The sequence below is a fragment of the Mustela lutreola genome, chromosome 4 (assembly GCF_030435805.1).
Source record: "Mustela lutreola isolate mMusLut2 chromosome 4, mMusLut2.pri, whole genome shotgun sequence".
Lineage (NCBI taxonomy): Eukaryota > Metazoa > Chordata > Mammalia > Carnivora > Mustelidae > Mustela > Mustela lutreola.
The window spans coordinates 18,387,764-18,402,898 of record NC_081293.1 but is presented as its reverse complement, the minus strand read 5'-3'; the positions used below and the strand labels follow the sequence as shown (position 1 = coordinate 18,402,898).

The 15,135-nt window shown below is 45.2% G+C and overlaps 1 long non-coding RNA gene across 2 annotated transcripts in view; it reads left to right on the top strand.

Moving 5' to 3' along the window:
* LOC131830692 (uncharacterized) overlaps positions 1 to 15,135 on the top strand; it is an 85,709-nt gene that overhangs the window by 26,592 nt on the left and 43,982 nt on the right. For both annotated transcript variants that reach the window (XR_009353304.1, XR_009353308.1), the window contains exon 9: positions 265 to 3,367. This is a non-coding gene — a long non-coding RNA (uncharacterized LOC131830692). The remainder of the gene's footprint in view (positions 1 to 264; positions 3,368 to 15,135) is intronic.

Genomic DNA, 15,135 nt, shown 5'->3' with positions numbered 1-15,135 from the left:
TCTGCTTTCCTGGATAACATCTGTTTTAGGAAGAAACCTGTTGTGAGGGTGAGTCCTGGCTCTGCTCCACCCCCATTCCATAACCTTATGGAAGCTTCTTATCCCTCAAGCCTGCGATTCTCATCTATAAAATGGGAATGATAATTATGTCCTAGGAGCTCTAGCTACGGTGAAATGAGATCATGCTTGTATGACCCTTTGCTCCACACCCGACCTCTGGTGAATCCTCCCTACATGGCTGTTCCATGGTTTTGTTTCTCTTAGTGCTGCTGTCAGTGTAAATTCCCACTCGACCCAGCTCTGCAGGGGCAAAAGCTGATGCTGTCTTCTGACTGCCCAGTATGTGGTAGGCGTCTTAAAAAGTGTGGATGAATGCTTGATCTGCACAACACCCAGCTAGGAGAAGCAGGTAGTATTTTCCCCATGATTTCACTTAATAATCTCAAGAACCCCGGGACATAGATTTTATTTCTCCACATTTGTAGTTGATGGCTTGGAGGCTCTGGGTCAGTAGGAAATTCATTCGCGGTCATACGGTGACTAGTTACTGATCTAAGTCTACTTCTCCCCCTGCCTGATGCAACGCTCTCTGTGTTTCATTGCACTGTTTCCTTTCAGGCTCATTTTATTGTACATCTGTAAGGCTTGGAGACACTTGAACATGTGTCAAAGTTGGGAAAGAGGAGATTCTTATTGTTTTGTTTATTGACCACCAAGTAGCAGCTAACATGAGGGAAAATAATTTTTTACCATCTACCCTAAGTCCAGCTTGCTGCTCTGCAAACCCATCTGTCGAGAATATTGTTTCCCAAATTCAAGTTTTGGACTCAATACTTGTACCATTTGGGGCATGTCTGAATACCATCCATGCTATTTGATTTTCATTTTCCATACCGGCTCACTTTTTTTTTTTTTTTAACTTCAACAAGTGTTTTCAAATGAAACTATATCACTGTCATAAGTGGAAATCTAGCATCCCCTTCCAATAATAGAAAATTGCTATAAAAATAAATACAGTGCAAGCAAAATGATATCCTTTCATTCTCAGTGGATGTTGTTGACTGCAGAAGCCTTTTTCTTCCTTCAAAGTGAGATTAACAAGCTCTGGTTAGTTCTAGGATGGCCTTGACATCCAAGCTTTCTTTCTGACATAATCAGAAAGTTTGGGAAACAAAGAGAAGAAAACAATGAAAAGGAAATGCGTACCACAGTGGGATTCAGTGCTATTTAATGCTCTTAAGGAATCGCTAGGATCACTTCCAAAGCCTCCAGGAGTTTCATTCCCTGGGGAACAACATTCTAGCACACGCTACGCCATCAGATCCTGTTGTTGCACAACAGCATCTCTTGTCAGCCGATGGCCTCGAATGGCACCAAGACATGTATGTCTTGATTCTCCAACCAGTCTGTCTGGTGCACAGGCAATGAACGTGGACTGGAACGGAAGGCCTGGGGTTCGTATTCCAGCCTGGACACTTAATAACCATGGACCTCAGAGAAGTTACTGTATCTCTTTTTGCCCGAGCTTTCTCATCTGTAAAAAGAGGATACTGACTATCTCAAAAAGCTGTTGTGAGGATTAAATGCATGGTGGTGCACTTAAAACAGGGCTTGGCACATGAGAAGGGCCGTGTAAGTAAATATTAGCTTTGCTGCTGCTACTGTTCAGATGTGCTCAGGCCAGACTAGGATGAGGAGGTCCTGGCCTATACGATGCCCAGCAGAGCTCTTCATCTGTCTGAGGATACTCAGGAGTCCTCCCTTCTGTGTCTCCAGGCTAAGTCATCTCCACATCGTGGTTTCCTTCAAAAGGAAGGTGGTGGGGGAGGAAAGGACTCCAAAGGGCAGGGACATTTCTCTAGAGGGAGGTGGCACATGCTTGGCTCCTGCTGTGTACCAGGCACTTTGGCATGCCCTCTGTAGACTCTTTCCCATAGACCTATAGTTGGTGCCATCCTCCATGTCTTTCCTGTTCCTGGACTTCCATGAGAAATTGGGCATATCCCCGTGCATGTAACTTCTGTGGCTGGTGAAATGCAGAGGTGATGTGTGCCATGGCTGGCAGGAACTTCCAGAGCTAATGGGTAAGTCGCCACATGCCCCTTTTCCAATTTCAGTAACTGTGAAACTATGGAGTGCCTGAGTAAGTAGAACATGAGCAAGAGTGCCCAGCCAATACCCAGTGGAAAGTGTGGCAGAGAGGAAAATAAACTTGTTGTTTCAGCCACTGAAATTTTGCTTCATACTCCAGCAAAGCCTGCCCCTATCCGGCTAAAACAAACTCCTAGATGTTGACACATACTTGAATTTTTGCATCTAGCAAGAATTTGCAGATCTTGGATTCCAAGCTAGAGCCTGGGTTGGGTATAGTAAGGGTGGGCACATCCTATTTGTAACTGCTCTCACTTTTTACCTCCTTCTCACTTCCTCTCTCCTGATCAGTATCTAGTAAAGAAGGGGAGGAAACTTGCACTCAGGACTCTTCTCCAGCTGGCATAGTCTTGCAGAAACTTGAGCAACTATTTCCACTCTGGATCTGTTTCTTGCTAAATCTCTGATTCTTGCAGAATGTTGGGGGAAGAAGGAAACCCATAAAACCACTGTCTGGTCTCTGTTGCTGGCTGAATCCCCTTTACCTCGTCTCCTTATCTACTTTGCTTGAATCATTCTAGGGACAGGAAACTTACCAGCCTCACCATGAATGGACACAGAGCTGGGCTATGAGAAGTGACAGTCCCTATGCTACTAGACTTAGGGTTTGACTTACCTGAAAGGTGAATGATTTTGAAGATCCTTACTTTGTAGGATGGCCTTATAGTTGACCATCCTAACCAGGACACATGTAAGAATGAAAGTTGGTGCTAGTAACAATCATATTGGAACAATAGGTTTAAAACCAAACTATCTTGGGCAAACTGGGAGGTACTGCTGCTTGGCTTCTATGATCCTGTGACCACCAACAAATGGTAAAATTAAATTCCATGGGCAGGACTGCATCCCAGTTTTGGTCACTAACTTTGACTTTTGGTCTATTCCTTCCCCCAAATCTGGATGATTTCCCATTCTTTAAACCAACTCTCTTGTAAGCATGTTGGTCCCAAAGCCATTTCAGAGGGGAAGGAGTTACATAGGACTATAATTTCAAGCAAATTTCCCCTATAGGTGCTTCATTCCTAACTACTATCTTGATCAAATGCATATTTAATGCCTTTTGATGGAGACACAGATGCAAACTGCTCAGCCCTTCCTGGAACTTCAGAGAGCTGCCAGGTCCCAGTACAGTTCTGTGACAGCCAGTGGAATGCCTGAGGCTACGCTCACTCGGTGCCCTCACAAGACCCTGACTCTCAGGAAACTTACTCACAAGGTAATAGAAGGAGAGGCAGGGCTTATTAAGTTTCCTTCTGCAGGCTGTTTGATTGCAATTCTGCCCTGGGTACAGGCTCATTTACATAGCTGATTTGTAGCTTTCATTTGAATATTACAGTGACTTCACATAAACCAATACCCTAGTCCCTCTTTGGATTTTTATTTTGACAATCCACTCAATACCACATGAAACCCAAAGAGACCAGGAGCCGCTAATATGAGAAGATTTACATTCCCCCTTTCCACTGGGAGAGAGGAATATAAAAAGTGAAGAACGGAAAATGAACAAACTGCTAAGTTTCAGAAATGCTTGATTTCTACTCAGGAGTAGACTGACGATTGATTACACACAGCACATGCACATTCAGATTCAGGAATCTTTGATCATTGTGGTTTATTTTTATATTATTGCATCTTTAAAGGGAACTTTCCCTTAAAGTTGCCTCTTCTCTTTCTTTTCTTTGTTCTTCCCAAAATACAGTTAAGATTTACTGAATGAGTACTATATGCCAAGCACTGAGCTACTTAATCAGATTACGGTATTACAAAAGCAATTTTGTCTTATAATCAGGAAGATTATACTCTTGACAGACATTACAGATTTCAAGAAAGATATTATACATTGTGTTAATTAACTATGTATTCTAAGCATCTGCTTTTCCAACTCCTTCAGGGTTAGCAGCCCCTGTATATAGTGAGTGAGTGGTGTGTGTGTGTGTATCATATAGGAACCACAGGGAGCTTTTGATCTTACATAGTCTGTTCTATGTTGGGCACTTAAGTTCTTTTTTAATATCAGATATACTGCTGTGGCTCAGTGTAGAGTTCTTTTTTGGAGTCCTAGAGCAAAGACTTATGGATGGCCATAAGAGGCTGTGCCCTCCCAGTATAGAGCAGGGACCAACGGAGCAGGGAGCCTAATGTGAGACTCTATCCCAGGACCCTGGGATCATGACCTGAGCCGAAGACAGACGCTTGACTGACTGCGCCACTCAGGCGTCCCTGGTGTGGATTTTTTACTAAAGGTTTTAGATCATAAAAAATAAATATGATATGGGTATTTAGATGATTTATAGCAGATCAATATTCTCACCAAGAATGGTGGAGAAGGTTGGGTAAAATTTGGAAATATACTTGAAAGTACTGGGGAGGGTCACCTGGGTGGATCAGTGTGTTAAGCCTCTGACTTTGGTTCAGGTCATGATCTCAGGGTCCTGGGATCGAGCCGTGCATCGGGCTCCCTGCTGAGCAGGGAGCCTGCTTCCCTCCCCCGCCTCTGTCTATTTGTGATCTCTCTCTCTCTGTCAAATAAAGAAAAAAAGAAAAAGAAAGAAAGAAAGAAAGAAAGAAAGAAAGCAAGCAAGCAAGCACTGGGGAGATCCCAAATTTACCAGAACTTGAGGGGCCCAGATGCAGTAAGGCGAGTCTGACATATAGAAACGAGCAGAGTGGTTGAAAGGCTAAGTGGCACTTCTAGCAACCCCACACTACAAATGAGATAAAATAATAATAATAATAATAATAATAAACTTCAGTATTCCAAAGGATAAAGGATCCTGGAAATTACTCAAGGCCCTCACGTAGGACCCTTCAAGAACTACAGATTAAAAGTAAGTAGCATTGAATTAAAGCTAGGCAAACCTTATGATGTCTAAAACTGAGCCTCAAAAAAGAGAATCTCTTCATTTGAGTGAGGTATTACACCCCTACACTAGCTACCTACTGACAGTTAAAACCCAAAGCACTACAGCACTAAATGCTGGGGACTATGTGCTTCCTCCATAACTCAAAGAGGTCTACCAGATGCTGTGCTTCTTTGGGGGTAGGGGATGCAAGATGCAGCCATTTGTCTTTTGCTTTGGGGGATATCCTCTTATACCCCTGATCAACAGGTCCCTAGAAACCTTTCTGAAATGAGAGATCCCTGAAATTCAAAAGTTTTCTCTCTTATCCTCCTTAGCGATGTAACTTACCAAGGTGCCACTTCTTGTTTGTACTGCTCAGGCAGTGGCTTCAAGTGTAATGGATCGATGGGACATCCTGTAGGATATCCACAAGGTCTAGACCTCTAGATCTTAGAGGACTATAACTGGGCTATATTATTATAGAGGGGAAAAGAATTAATGCAGGCCTAGGGCAAAACTGTAAGGGAGTGTCATTGTCTACACTTCCTTGCAGTAGATAAGAAGCTCCATTAAGCTGCCAAGTAGATCTCTTGCTCTTTCACTCTTAAACTGGGTCTTACACTCAGCCTTTAGCTGTGGTTGACCAACTTTAGTTTCTCTTTATCTCTCTGTGGAGCATCAGTACAACTGACCAGCATCTGGCCAACTCTGCTATCATTTTATACTTGGTTTCTCCATGTCTTCAAAGTACCTGAGTGATCATATTGGTAAGGAATGTTTCCCTCCATTCACATGACTTCTCAGGTTGTTTCAGTGAATTTTTTCAGCTGTATGGCAACCACCTTGTGGCTAAAACTCTTCTTGTCTCATGTCCCACTCATTACCAGTAAATGTACCCATCCTCAAGTTTTCTCAAACCACTTCTAGTACCCTGGGCCCATGCAGGTCTTCTGAGAAGCAGATACTAAGATGGGATCAGATGTGCAGGAGATTTGAGGGAGGAAAGAACTATGAAGAATCAAGAGGGAAGGGGCAGCAGAGGACCGGAAAGACCTTTGTGGCTGACATCTAAGAAAGGAGAGGGAAGAAGGGGAGGACTTAGACAAAAGAGTACAGACCATGCAGTTCTGAGAAATTTTTAGCCAGACCAATGAGGATTCCCTAAGGAAGGTTGCCTCTTAGAAGAGTCCTTGCCTAAGGTTACTCAGCCAGTCACTTTGGAGTTGAAATTCAAGCCCATGGTCTCCGAAGTCCATGCTGTTTCCATCCTCCCATAGCTGCTATAACTTCTCAGCTGCTGGTTAGAATTGGGAGTCCCTTGACGTTTGGGGCTTCTCTCTTTGGTTTCCACGAGGACTGAATTCAGTTGTATCTTTATCTCCTCTCAAGTTTGCTACTGTTTATGAAATCTTGGATCTGGAGGGTTACCAGGCTCTTGGCCATGTTTTTTGTTTGTTTGTTTTGTTTTGTTTTGGCTTTTTTTTTTTTTTCTTCCAGTTCTCTTGGCCTCCTGTGGATAGGATCCTCTAGAAAACTTGGACAAAGACGGTTGCGAACAGGAAAGGATGGCTTAACTCCATTTGAGTGGGGAAGGACCTCACTGACCCTGAAGCAAGGAAATAATATGGAACTTGAGTTTTATTTTCTCTATCCAGGGACACATGAACTTTCCTATATGCATCTCCACTCATTCTTTACTCAGTGAAGTTAGGCTCTGGCCACATTCTGAGTGAGGGTAGATGACATATAGATTCTAAACCTCTAAGTATCCCTGTAAGGTGGGGGCAGTGTCTTGAAAAATCACAGAATGCTTAGAGATGCAGAAATTGAGGAGGAAATCAGATAGGTTAGTAACTTGCCAAATTCACTCGGCTCCTAAATGGTGGTTCTCAAACCTAGGGCAAATGGACAAATCAATAAAGTGAGACCCTGGCCTCGAGTGTCCTAAGCCAACCTCCTTCCACTTTGTGGAAGGTGGTCTCATAGAGAAGGAAGGGCATAAGCTTTGGAGTTAGGCAGGTTTGGGTTATGAATGACTGTCAGTTTCCAAATGTGTATCCTCAGGCAAGTTAAGTTCTCAGCCCTGAATGCCCTCATCTGTAAAGCAGAGTTAATTATACCTAATTTATAAGATCAATAAGATATTTAAATTTGTACATACAAAAGCAGCTGGTATCGGCAAGCACATGGTTGGGGCTTCACAAATATTCATTCCCACCTTTGGAAGATATTATTATGATGGACAGAATCACTTCCTCAGTCTCCCAGGGCAGCAAGCAACTGATCGACAGAGGCCTTCCCTGACCTCACTGAGAAACCGAGGCCTCACTGTGCATCAGTTTCGAGGTTGCCATTTGGAAGGCAGTTGTACCAATAGTCATTAATTTCCTCAGTCCTGGCTTTCCTGTTAATTATTCTGAAAACATACTCACATTCTGTCAACAAGGCTGCATTCAAAATTGTAACCATTTTTCATCCTTAATAAAGTCTCTCTCCTGTCTCTTCCCTTCTGTTTCACAATGGAAAACATCTTAATCCTAGGAATTTAAAGAATATGGGAAAATAGAAAGTATAGAACTCCTTTCTCCACTCCCCTAAAAGACAAGCTGACCTCTCCCTTGCCCACAGGATGCAGGGACTTCCCATTCTCTGCTTTGCTCAATCTTCACACCCAGGCTCCATGTCAGGGACTGTGAGGTTGTGATTCCCACTTCAGACAAGAGGAACCCGATGCTAAGGAAGGCGGCTGAGGTCACATGGCAGATGTTGTCGAGCTGATATTTGAGCCCAGTCTAGTATGAATATCCATGCATGTGTTAGATATGTGCTGTTTCAGCCTAAAATTAGACACACACACACACACACACACACATGCATCATACCACACCACTCTTGTGCACGGACACACGCACGGTTTACTGCCTATTTCTGGTTCGTTACAGAGAGAAGAAAGTACTTCTCTGGCAGCTTCTGTTCTCCATACTTAAAACCATTATTTCCCACTGATCCCAGTAAATGTTAAGGAAAGAGTAGAAGCGAATTAAGCTTCTTCCTTTGTTGAAAAGGAAGATGTTGCGTTAAATACCATCTAAAGGGTTCTCCTCAGTGGGCTAGCTCAGAAAGAGTGATGATGTTATCTCACGATAATTAGAAAAATCAAAAGCTCTTTGTGTGTGGGGCTCTATCCTTTACTTTTTCGGGGTCCACGTAGCACTGAGCCCTTATGAGCTAATGGAATAAAAGACGGTAAATCCTGGTGCTGAAGTAAGACCTTTGGAGGAGATTAGGTCATTCTGGGGCACCTCTCAGCAGTGCTGCTGACTTGCCACATGACTTGGAAAAGTCCCTTGTCTCCCCCGAGTTGCCATTTTCTCATCTCTAAAATCAGACTTTGAGCAAGAAAGAGAACCCTCTGGGTCTCTTAGTCTCTGTGTTTACGGTATTCCACCATGTTTGGGGCCTAGGATGTCTCCCTTGTTGGGGACAGGCTGCTGCCCCAGTAAGCTCTCTCACCAGGCTTCTCTGCTAGAGGGCAAAAATACCTTTCCACCTATTTGGAGGATAGTGCAGATTTTGAAATTTACAAATATCTTTCCTCATTTATTCTAATTGCAAACAAGTCAGCCCTTCTGTACAAAGAAGAGGAAGTTTAAAACATTGCAAAACATCTTCCTCAAAGATAACAGTGTATAGTAATTTTCTTAAATATTTCAGAATCCCACCTCTGCTGCCACATAGCCCTTCCTTTAAAGAGCCCTGGTGGGCAAGGTTGAGTCGATACTATTCCAGTCAGAGCAAGGTCTGTCTTCGGGTTCAGCTGTAGAAGAAAAAGGTGTTGAGAGGCAACCTTTTGTTTTCCCTGTGGTTTTAGTTCTGAAGTTGAAGGAGGGTACTACTGGTGCCTTGAGGCCATTGTTGCAGCTGAGAATCATTTCTCTGGCCAGTGAAATTATTAGGAAAGTATGCAAATGTCTCTTAAACACTTCTGTTTAAATTGCCTTTGGATCAGACATGGAGCCAAACTCTAAAAAAGAATGCAGTGTATCACAACACCTCCTCTTTCTGAGGGGGAGAATAAGTAATGATTCCCAGTATACATTGTGAAGGTTGTTCTCTAAATGGTAATGAGGCATCACTGGGTAAATGTTGGCTGGAAATATTAGAAAACAAAATATTTCCATGCAGTCCTACCCAAGGGCATGGATGACTTCAGGGAAACGAGGCTTATCTGAAGGCAGGGGTGCCGAATGCACCCAGTCAGGATAAAGTCTTGGGGAGGCAGTTCAAGATTTGGTTAGATCTGGTGAGCCTCCAACCAGGCAGAGGCTGACAATATCATGCAACCTCCCTGAACAAGCCAACAGAGAAAGATGCTTCTAGGGAAGCTCTTGCTTTATTGTTCTTGTCCAAGTGGTTTGTTGATCCACCGTGAAGAAGAGTAACGATGGACAGGCTTGATAGTCCTGTCCATATGGAGCCAAATACAGGAGACTCCGTGTGTGAAGGGCAGACTTATGCCCCGGCAGCCCTCAGCCCTTGCTCCTTGGCCCAGTGCCCTTGTGCAGGACGCAACCTACACAACTAGGCATGGAAGGCCTGGACCCTCACAGTCCCTCAGAGGTGCCATGTTTCTGGTGAATGAGGAATTTGTACCACGCTGGAGCACTCCCTACACCTTCCCAGGCCCTTTGCTGCGTTACTGCACCTTCCCCTCTTAAGTGTCTGCTTCCACGTCACTTCCTTGGACTGCAGCCTGGATTAGATGCCTGTTTCAGTGTTCTGCCCTTTACTGCCTGAAACTGAATTGTCGTTGCCTTGTTCTTTGGATCTTCTCCATGAGTTGGGAGCTCCAAGAGGCCGCTGATAGTGTGTTCCTCTTTCTTCGGTGTTCTCCATGGGGCTGGGCACAGAGCAGACGCCTGTCCATAGAGTGGACACCTGCCCTATGGTTGTGGCAAAGTGGAAGAGAAAGGTGAGGGGAAGGGAAGGAGGAAAAGAAGAAAAAAGGAGACAGAGAGAAAGAGAAAGGAATAGAAAGTGGGAGGGGAAGAGAGACTCAAGGAAAAGGAACTCCAAAGGAAGAGCGCCAAGGGAAAGGAGAGAGGGGAGAGAGAAACTAGGCACGTGGGGGGAAAAAGGAAAAAAAAAAAAAAAAGAACTCAAATGCCCTGGGGATGGAGTGGGGCTTCCTCGGGGGCCCTGCCTGTCTCTCTGGCCCTCTGTCTCTTCCTCATTTCTCACCACCATCAGCACACCCTACCTCATTAAAGTCTGCCTCTCTAACAGATTTGTCTGGATCCCAAACTCTTCACCTATGAAATGTCTTGCTTTCTTGCCAGGGTCTTGCTTCTCTCCTCTCCCAGAACTGTGTTCTGAGATTTCCAACAACAACGTCAAGGCCCATATCTGGGGAAAGGGCTCAAGCCAGCTAAGACCCTGGTTATGGAGGGTCTCCTCAATCAAGTTTCGTAAGATCCTTCGCATCCATGGGAAGCTGGGAGGCTGCGGCAGTCTGTACGGACCACAGCCACAGAGTAAATGGTGTTCCAAGCTTATTAAAAGTACTTCTTCGGGAAAATACCTTGTTTCTGCCAGAGTTGGGGCTCACAGTCTCATTCTGGGGCTTCCTGTTTAGTGATATGTTCCAGAGAAGCATTTGGGGTCTGAGATTTCCTACCAGGCTGCTGAAAGAGAAATGCTTTTGGTTGCCGGGGGGTGGAGAATTGCATGTAGGTTTTCACTGAAGTTTGTGATTTTTTTTTTTTTTTTTTAAGTTTGTGATTTTTAACGTGGCACAGCATTACCTGAGGAGCGCGTGTAAAATGAGCAGCCCAAGGTCCCCACCCTGAAGACTCTGAGTCAGTGGCTTGGAGAAGGCCCTGGGGCTCTGCCCATTTAGCAGACATTCTGGTGCGGGCCTCAGGGCCCTTAGGCAGGGGCCTGGCCAGGGAGGCTGTGGGCTGGCAGCTGGCAGTGGCGTGGAAAACTCTGGAAGACTTGGGTCCCACGCAAGCAGAGAAGAGGTTGGTGGAATCCGCATGCATGTAGTTTCAGGGAGGGGACGCTGACCATTTCTCAGTTGGTAGCCAGCTCTTGGTGGGTTTGGAATTCCTTGTTTGGGCCTTAGTTTCCTCTTCTCCAACAGGATTCCTTCTTGCTGGGGGCACCGTCCCTGGGAGTTGGGCCAGAGTGCTTTCTCGTTACTTTCTCGGATCGCTCCCCCGGGGCTGCTGGCGGCTGCCTCCAGGGAGGGCGCAGATGCTGGGGAGGGAAGTAACAACTCCGCACCCAGCTGGCTTCTTCCAGGGAAGCTACAATCTCGGCAGTTAGTCAGCCATTTTGTTGGAGGAGGGGGTTGGATCGTTAAGATGCCCAAGATCTCCCTGGCAGGTCATCATGGCGCCCTGACAAGGACAGACTAAGCAGGGCCGGGGGGCTGGCAAGGAACGCTGGGAGGAGGGAAGACGGGGAAGTGAAGCGGGAGCAGGAGTCCCCACGTCCCCATCTTCTCTCAGCTTCTAACCAGCTTTTGCTGTCAGGGCTTGCATTCGCTCTAGCGAAACAGAGTACCCATCCCTGGCAAACTCTCAAGAATTAATTTTTTTTTCCTACACTTGTCTCCTCTAAAGCCATGCTTTTTCTTATTGTTTGTTTTCCCCTATTGCCCATTTCCTCCCCTCCAGCTTTGTTTCCCATTTCCTAGAGACTGAGATTGAACTAAAAAAGAGCTCTCTTTTTAAAAAAAAATCTTTTTTAGAAGTTGTATTTTTCCACAGCGTATTCTTCAGTTAATTATTTATTGCGTCGCCTCTTTACAAAAACCGAGTGACGTGATCATCCTGTAAGGACTTGACTTCAGGAAAGCGATAGAACATTCCTCTGAAATACCGCCTCTGTGGTGTGGGACACTCTTCCAACACTTCTTCTACCAAGTCTGCCCCTGCTGCCCCAGCCCGTTCTTTCCCTCTGTCCTGGTTCTTCCCTCTCTGCTTCTGGTGGCGGCAAAGCTCTCAGGCTTCATTTAGATCTTAGCTCAAGCATTTCCTCAGAAAGTCTTTCCTTGCCTGCAGGTCTTACAGCTCTCTCATTGTTCTAGAATCGCCCATCCTTCCTTATGTTTCCTTCAGCGCACCTTAACCACGGATTCTCAAACTCAGCTGCAACTTAGAATCATCTGGGGAACTGGTCAATCCTGTGAATTCCCTAGTCCCAATCCTGGGTTTAAGTGGTCTGTGGTGGAGGATCTGGCATTTTTTTTTTTTAAAGATTTTATTTATTTATTTGTCAGAGAGAGGGAGAGAGAGCAAGCACAGGCAGACAGAGTGGCAGGCAGAGGCAGAGGGAGAAGCAGGCTCCCCGCCGAGCAGAGAGTCCTATGTGGGACTCGATCCCAGGACTCTGGGATCATGTCCCGAGCCGAAGGCAGCCGCTTAACCAACTGAGCCACCCAGACGTCCCTCCTCTAGGGAATTCTTAATGTAGAACTGGATTTGAAAACTTCTGCCTAAACATTGTTATATATTTGCTGTTTGTCTCAGCTACTGACAGATACAGTAAATTGGGAGAAAAAAAAAAGAGGGGAGACAACAAATTTCTTCCCAAGCTATATACATTCAAGTTGCATGTATCTTTGAAGCATTTCCCATCAAGAGATGGGGTACCCCTTACATTGGAATGGCCTTGTGACTGGCTTCGACCTATTGAGTATTATAGACATAACTTTGTACAGCTTCTGAGGCGAGCCTGACTGGAGGCAGAGAGGCTCTGTGGAGCAGACCGAAGCTGTCCCTGAGATCAGACAGCTGATAGCTATATCACCCCCTGCCGCGGCGGGTCAGGCCATCTCCAAACACACTGCCCCAGTCGAGGCACCAGATGACTGCAGTGACGTGAGTGACCCCAGATGAGACAGACAGAACAGCCCAGCCGAGCCCAGCCCAAACTGCTAACCTACAGAATTTAAAGCAAATGGTTATTTCTCTAAGCCGATAAATTTTGGTACGACTTCCTATGGAGCAATAGATAATACAGAATGTAAGCTTCAGGAGGAAGGACGGCATGATGTGTTTTTGTTGTTTGGTTGTTTTTGTTACTCTGTCCTCATTACCGGTGTACATCATTACCCAGATGCCTATCAAGGCACATAGTAGGTGCTCAGTAGATATTTTCTAAATGGATCAATGATATCTGATAGACCTTTACAAAGAGCTGTTTTGCAATTCTGCTAAAAGTCTGGCTGGCAGCATGGAGACTTCCCGAAGTACTGAGAGTCGGATAATGAGACAGAATATAACTTGTCTCTTCCCCCACGATATTGCTTAAACTGCCACGGTGAAGCTCTCCTTTCTCAGTGGGTTGTTTTGTAAAAGGATTATTTAGCATAAATCTTTGCTGATTCAGGAAATCTGTTTTTGTTTTTGTTTTTTCCTAAATCCTCAGCTTAAACACTCCCTAGTTCAGAAATAATATAGACACTGATTGCTTTCTCCGGTCCTCCCCTGAGAAGAGCATCAGGGTAACCCGGGGGTGGGGACGCCATGCCGAGCAGGTGATCAGGGTGGTGGGGGAGTTGGGGACAGTGGAGAATGAGACATTTGTGAAAAACTGGTAATCTGGCTGGTGATGCTGATTCAGTTCCAGTCCCTGCTGTAAGCAAACTGGGTGTTTGGGTAATAAGTTATATTCAGAAGCCAAAAAAATCTGTCATTACAAGTCCCAGTGGGAAGAGGAACTAAGAAAGGGTGTCATCTTATTTGAAGTCACAGACAACACTTACTGAGTACCACGTAGGCACTGAGCAAGGATTATGTCATTGAATTCCAGCAATGTTGTACGAGAGATACAGTCATGAAAAAATAGTTTGTGTCTGAGAGAACAGGCACAAGAAGATGATATAATTTGCCTAAATCACATAGTTAGGTGAGTTCAAATCCCAGCTCTGTCCCCGGATCCCACCAGACTCTTGACCTTGACCGCATGTTGCCTCCTTGTGACTGGGAAAGTAACAAAGGGTTCCAGGCCAGACATGAATTGTATTGTGGGCGGTCTCTGGATAACTGGATGACTTCGAACAAATCATTCAACTGCTTTGAAGCTGAGTGTTCTCATCTATAAAATGGGTGTAAGAATCTCTCCCAGCGGGGCTTGGGAGGAATAAGTGAGAATGTGTGATTTGGTGGCTGGGACACAAGAGGTCCTCCATGGAAGCACGCTCCCGTCAGCCTCCTATGATGCAGCCTCCTCTCAAGGGAACGTCTTTCTTATTCTCATCTGTGGTGTTTAGGGGGAACCCCTTGCCCTTACGCTGCTTTGGGATTTTTTTTAAAAGAGATTTTATGTATTAGAGAGACAGAGAGCGAGCGAGCGCACAAGCAGGAGGAGCTGCAGGCAGAGGGAGAAGGAGAAGCAGACCCCTGCGGAGCAGGAAGCCTCACACAGGCCTGGATCCCAGGAACCTGAGATCAGGACCTGAGCTGAAGGCAGATGCTTAACCCACCCAGGTGGCCACCCAGGTGGCCCTGCTTTGAGATTTTTGATCCAAGATTTCATGTACATCTTACAGTAGGCAGTGTGCTTCTTGAGGCAGGAAACTAAGTTTGACCTTTTGTTCCCTTTTGCCCTTATATTCTCTTGAACATGGGTTTAGCGCTGACACCTAGTGAGTGCTTGGTAATGACTACTGGTGCCTCTTTTGGTTAAAAAGAAACTTAAATAAGACTTTTGAATGTAGAGAAGTGTATAGACAGACTGAGTCTGGTACCTCTGGATGGCACTTTATGGCTATGCTGAGCTCTGCACCAGCCCTCAACTTAAGTGTTTGGGGATTGTGATCAACATTAAGGACTGCTGTCGCCAAGCTGAGTTCTTGTCATACATGTTAGTCAGTCTTTGCAGTTAACTTGACGAATTTCACCGTTTCTCTGCAACCAACAGCTTCATCAGTAGGGATGCGGCATACTTTGAACAGTGAGCAACAGTTACTACAGCAGACGCTTTATAGGAACTTTTTAAATGAATACGGCAAACCTAACATGCAGGCAGTATTATTACAGTCGAGGGAGCTAAACTACAGAGAAAGTAAGTAACTGGCCCAAAGTCACACAGCTGGGAAGGAGTAGAGCTTGGTTTGAAATATGTTTCT